General features: G+C 42.2%; 1 protein-coding gene across 18 annotated transcripts in view; it reads right to left on the reverse strand.

Annotated features, from left to right (window-relative positions):
• TRIQK (triple QxxK/R motif containing) overlaps nucleotides 1–541 on the reverse strand; it is an 84,882-nt gene extending 84,341 nt beyond the window's left edge. For 13 of the 18 annotated variants that reach the window (XR_005381229.1, XM_038579745.1, XM_038579741.1 and 10 more), the window contains exon 1: nucleotides 410–541. The gene's annotated coding sequence lies outside the window, so the exon portion shown is untranslated. The remainder of the gene's footprint in view (nucleotides 1–409) is intronic. The other 5 variants (XM_038579746.1, XM_038579744.1, XM_038579750.1 and 2 more) reach the window with 4 other exon arrangements.
• Between the last annotated feature and the right edge of the window lie 6,007 nt (nucleotides 542–6,548).

Here is a 6,548-nt window from a genome sequence, read left to right on the forward strand (position 1 = left end):
CCGGACACGCTGGCAGGGCGGGAACCGCGCGTTGCTAAGCAACAGCGGCGGCCACGCCCCCCGCCGCCTCTCCTCTGCACCCCCCCCTCGCGCGAGCGTCCCGAACGCCGGAAGGGGTCCCTAAGGTGGCTCCGTACCTCCTGCGTTTCCCGGGCCTCGGGTTCCCCCCCCGCACAGCCCCGTTCCAGAACCTCCGCGCACGCGGCCCGCCCGAGGGCCGCTCTCAGGGGGCGGGACGAGCCTTCCTCAAGGCCTGTGGGGGGCCCACGAGCGGGGGGCGCTCGCTGAGGACGTGCGGCCGCTTCCAGGCCTGGACGCTCCCCCCCCCCGCAGCCCCGCCATCCCGCCCCGGGCTTCCCTGGCAGGGCCTCCCCCTCCAGCCCTCCTCGCCGTCGCCGGACACACACACCTCAGCTCAGCCGAGGCGCCCGGGGCGGACAAAGTTGGCGTCCGGCGGCGGCGGTTGCTGTCCACGGTGCTGTCACTCAGAGGAGGGGCGGGACCAGCGGGCCGCGCGGCCCTACTCCCGAGGGGCGGGGCGGGAGGGGGCGGGGCCCGGCGGAAGGGGCGGGGCCTGGCGGCGGCCGCGCGCGCTGATTGGCCAGCGTGTCTCCCGCCGCCGCCGCCGCCGCGGGTCCCGGCCGCCCACGAGCGCGGGCTCCTGGAGCCCCGACCCCGGACCCACGAGGCGACCCCGAGGAATTGGAAGGAAGAACGAAGGGCTGTGACTTGTTTTATAGGCAGAAAACACACGCAGAACTGCGTAATTTCGCTGTTGAAGCCTGGCCACCCGACACGCGCGTGCACGCACTCGGCATCCGCGCTCCCGGGGAGCATCCCTGGAGGAGGCATCGGACCCCCCTGAAAACCGCGGGGGGGGCGGGGCTGAAGCCTCTCGCCCGAGGTCCGGCAATTAGGGCAACGGGACCCACAACTTGGATGGGGATGAGCTGCGGAGCCAGAGAGTTTCGGGCAAGGGAGTGAGTCACACCTTCGCCCAGGTGCCCCTCCCGACCCCCAAGGAGAGCTCCAGGTGCCCAGGACCTCTGGACGATGGGGCGGGGCGCGGGGGGCTGCAGGGATTCATCCTCCAGCCACTGCAAAAGTGTCTGCGCTCATCATCGTTATTATTTTTCTTTTTAAGACTGTGGTCCATCAAATTTAAAATTCTTTCCAAAAAAAATTTTTTTTTTTTTTTTAAATTAGAGACACAGGCAGAGGGAGAAGCAGGCTCCACGCAGGGAGCCCGATGTGGGACTCGATCCCGGGACCCCGGGGTCACGGCCTGGGTGGAAGGGAGGCGCTGAACCGCTCAGCCACCCCGGGCGGCCCCTCTTTCCAAAGGAAAAAAAAAAAAAAAATGCGAGTTCTAATTTAATTCTCAGTGTTTCCCTTGCTCCAGTGTCAAGTCATTTTCCTGTATGTAGGGCCAGCGCTTTGGACCAAAAACAAAACAAAAACAAACAACAACAACAAAAACAAAAACAAAAACAAAAAACGAAAAAAATCCGCCCCGAGAAAGGAACTAGCACGCAGAATGCAGAAGGATTGAGACCAGGGTAAATAGAGACCCAGCTGGAAGGTCTCTGAAATCTCTCAGGGTATCAGGGCCAGGAATTGAATCCAAAATGGGATTTTATTTTATTTTCTCCTCCATCATTTGCTGGTCTCCAATCTCTGTCCCAGAAATAGAGGTGGAGTTCAAGGAGGGTATCTTAACACTCTTAACCAGATTTGTATACACGAGGTTTTTAAAATAGTGCAACCCTTTTTCCTTCTTTTTTTTTTTTTTTTTTAAGATTTTATTTATTTATTCGTAAGAGACCCAGAGAGAGAGAGAGAGAGAGAGTTAGAGACCCAGGCAGAGGGAGAAGCAGGCTCCATGCAGGGAGCCCGATGCGGGCCTCGATCCCGGGTCTCCAGGGTCACGACCTGGGCCGAAGGCGCCAAACCACTGAGCCACCCGGGGATCCCACACCCCTTTTCCTTCTATCTTAAACCAATGCCCAGGAGTGTATTACCTTGTCGGATACGGTTGTAATCATAAAGGAAAACAAAACAAATCAATACTTCTGGACGAGAAGTGCGTTGAGATTCAGTTAAAATATCCAGGGCAGCCCTGGGTGGCTCAGTGGGTTAGTGCTGCCTTTGGTCCAGGGTGTGACCCCGGGGTCCCAGGTTAGAGTCCCACATAGGGCTCCCTGCACGGAGCCTGCTTCTCCTTCTGCCTGTGTCTTTGCCTCTCTCTCTCTCTCTCTCTTTCTCTCAGGAATAAATAAATAAAATATTTTTTAAATATTTAAAATATCCACTATACTATGATAAAATTGGGGGGGGGGGAAGAAACATGCCAATCGCAACTGATTTTATTCTCTTGTCCTGCTGAATTTTCAGATTCTTCTGAAAGCTCACCAACGATGAATACCTCTCCCCAGAATTTCTTGATTTGTATGACTCATGATCACCATTATGTTTCTTTAATCTTTTAAAAATATTTGGTTTTAGACTAAAAAGAAAGAGCTATGATTGTATATTAATAAGCACGTTACATAAATAAATACTGTAAGATTTAAAATAAAAGTGGTGAATTATTTATTTGAATCCTTTTTCAATTGCATATTCAAATAAGTACAGCAAATGCATTTGTTTGAATATTCTCACATATATAAGAGATTATACATTTAAATAAATGTATTGTATGCATGTAAATGTGTAATCATTGAAATAAACACAGCTGTATATTTCCCATATGTATAGCTCCAGATGTTTGAAGCATACATTCAAATTTCTGGAACTCTACACCTTGGTATCTATTTAAACATCCAGTAGAAAATACTGCGCTACAAATCCATAGGAATACACGTCAAAACTCTACCCGCAATGGGGAAATCAGGCCAGAACAATGAATAATGAGTCTCTGTCTCTAAGTTTCTTATCTTGAACATTTTCTCATGAAATAGCTTGTCCTGGCAAGTTGTGCTGCAAACACTTTGCTGTTCTGTAAAATGAGCACTAGCCACCTCACCCTATACGAATATGACCATTGAAATGTAGTTTTATAGTACTTCTATCCAAATAGTTAAACTCCAAAAAATAATGTTTCTAGTTCTCCACTTTGGAGTAGGAGAGTCTCATGTTATCCATGCCTCAGTTATTCATTTTTTAACTTATGCTTCTGCTCCAATACTTGGCACATATATAATTTGAAATTTGAAATTTCCCCGTAGGCACAAATATACATTAGAAGAAATAATGAAGTACAAACTAACCTAATATGAAATAAAATGTATCTTAGGGACATTGAAAGAAGTAAATGGCTTAATGTAAAATTAAAACATCCAGATGTATGTTATGAATATGCTTATTCCTTTGCCATGTAATGACAGACATGCTTTATTTAAATTTGTAGTAGATTGAAATATAAATTGGAATCTAATAATTACATGTGCTAACACTTTAGATGAATATGCATATAGCTTGAAATTTGGGGGAACCAATATGGATCATTTGCAGAAATTATGGTTCTGTCAAAATATATGATATTCATTAGGCATATTAAAATAAATAGAATATCAAATTATTTGATATTTTTCAGCAGTGCTTTGCCTTAAATATTAAAGTTTAAATATCGAAATTAGTCCTCTCAGTAGCCAGAAAATGGCTGCTTAGTAGATCGGCTATACATATTACTATTTCTGTTCAGTCATCCTAGAATATAGGGAGGCCTTTTTTTTTTTAAGATTTTATTTATTTGAGAGAGTGAGGATGAATAGGAGGGGAGGGGCGGAGAAAGAGGGAGAAGCAGGCTCCCCCCAATCCCAGCAGGGAGCCTGACGTGGGGCTCAATCCCAGAACCTTGAGATCATAACCTGAGTGAAGGCAGACGGTTAACCAACTGAGCCACTCAGGTGTCCCATAGGGAGGCATTTAAAGTGAATTTTGTTTAAGACATTTAAAGAAATGACTTTTCATGTGAATTCATTTAAGAAACCCCTGTGATCCCCAAAGTCTTCATTTTTTTCTATTTTAACTGCTCATCTTTATTGATAAAATAGGCTTCTATGCAATACACTCAGATGTAAATTTAAGGTTCTGCTTTAAAAATATATATATATATATATATATGGAAACCTTGCCATATAGCAAAGTAAATGTCTTTATTTTATTTATTTTTTAGTAAATGTCTTTAAACACCAAGATCTTAAAATTATAGCCAAATAAGAAGACCAAGAATAAATTAACTTGTTTTTAAAAATAATTAATCAAGCAACATTGTGTAATAGAGCTTGAAAATCGTGGTTTTAGCCCATAATGCTATAATAAAACCTTGAAAATGGGTATGCTTTTCCTAAAGAAAAACTTCCTTCACAAACCTCATAAAATTAATAAGCCATAAAAAATAAGTTATAAACACATATTACAAAATATTTTGAGGATATAATTTCAATGTATAGATGCCAGCTATTTCTTTAACCAACAAATGACATGTCAGTAAAAGGTATATCTTGTAGCCAGTTGAAACTGTTTACATTTACTTTTTTTCTCTGTTTATTGAAAATTTAACCCAGTATGATAATGACTCTAAACCAAAATCAGGATACAGTTTATAAATAATTCCCCACAGGATTTTTTTCTCTTCTTAAGGGGACACATAATAATAATAATAATAATAATAATAATAATAATGGCCTTTCCAGTTGACAGCTGCCTTATATCCAGGTGGTGACTCATTAATCAAAACTGCTTTGATCTCATACCCCTTCCCTCTCAAAACAAAGCCTCTGAATTCCTCATATCAGGAGAAAAGAGCAACTGCAGGATTTTATAGTTTTCACTGCTACAGCACGGACTTGAGGCACAGCATCTGTATGTGCTTTTGTCACTCACTATCTCTAAGGCTCCTCAATGTCATATTCTTTGAGTATCACACTGATAACAGCAACCTTCCTGCGCTCCCCACGTATCTTACCCCCCACTTTCTCCAGCTCAAGTACTGCAGAGCCCACTTACCACGGCTTCACTTGCTCTTTTGTTTAGTCGTCCATCATTTTTTTAGTGTACTTTATACATAATTTACCTGTTTATTATTGAATTACTTATTATCTTTCTCTACCTCAAGAGTGTATGTTGCTTGAGGGTAGAGATCCTGTCTGTCCTTAACCGGTGTACCCCAAGTGCTGAGATCGGTGTCAAGCACCTAATGGACACTCAATAAATTTTTGATTAAATTAATCGATCTGCATAGCTGTAATTGACTTAGTTCCTTATCATACTCTAGTGCACAAATATGCTACAATTCATCTATCTGTTCTTCTATTGTAGGGCTTCGGGGCTATGTCAGGGTTTGTTCTGTAATAAACAGGGTAGTTATAAACACTCTTATGTAAATTTCCTGGTATAGATTTATAAGAGTTTCTCTTTGGTTTATAATTGGGAGTAGAATCAGAGATTTTTGAGCATGTCCACATTCTAAATAAAAATGTAATACTACATTTTTTCCCCCAAGGTGTTGTATTTTGTCCTCCTAACTGAAGTATTTATGAGATTCATTGACCTTTCAGAAAACCAAATTTTGGCTTTGTTAACTTTCCCACATTTGTTTTCTATTTCATTGATTTGTTTTTATTATTTCTTTTTTTCTACTTACTTAATTTTCTTATTTTTCCATAATCTTAGGTGGAGAGTAAGATAATTGATTTAAATTGTTAAACTTTAAAATCATAGGCATTGAAAGCTAGAAAATTACCTCTAAGGACTGCTTTAGTGATATCTCATAAATTTTGATATGTTGTGTTTTAATTAGCATTCATTTGAAAATATTTTTAAATTTCTCTTTCTGTGAGTTTTATCATTGAATTATTTAGAATTGTATTGTTTTGAGTTCAAGTATTTGGAGGTTTTCTAAATGTCTTTTATTACTATTGACATTTAATTTAATTCCATTGTTGTTAGAGAATGTACTCTGTAAGATTTCAAACTTCTGAAAATTATTGAAATTTATTTTATTTTTTTTAATATTTTATTTATTTATGATAGTCACAGAGAGAGAGAGAGAGAGAGGCAGAGACACAGGCAGAGGGAGAAGCAGGCTCCATGCACCAGGAGCCTGATGTGGGACTCGATCCTGGGTCTCCAGGATCGCGCCCTGGGCCAAAGGCAGGCGCCAAACCGCTGTGCCACCCAGGGATCCCTGAAATTTATTTTATAGCCCTGCATATGATTTATCTCAATGACTGTTCCCAAGGTACTTGAGAAGAATGTGTGTTCAGCATTTATTGGATAGTGTTCTAGAATTCTAGAATTGATGATATATATCCTAAAATCATTGCTAAGATTCATATTATGTCTATACATTATGTATTTGAGTGATCCTCTGTGCCCCTCCTTCACACCCTTAGTTTTCTCCTCCACTCCCAGTGGCCCAGATCTGGAGTTCACAGTTGCACATTTCACACATATTACTTTACACTTCTCATTCATACATCACACTTCACAAATGTCAGAACCTTATGACAGTGTAATTCCATTCATCTGGCCCAACTCCATCT

Source organism: Canis lupus, chromosome 29 (assembly GCF_011100685.1).
Source record: "Canis lupus familiaris isolate Mischka breed German Shepherd chromosome 29, alternate assembly UU_Cfam_GSD_1.0, whole genome shotgun sequence".
Lineage (NCBI taxonomy): Eukaryota > Metazoa > Chordata > Mammalia > Carnivora > Canidae > Canis > Canis lupus.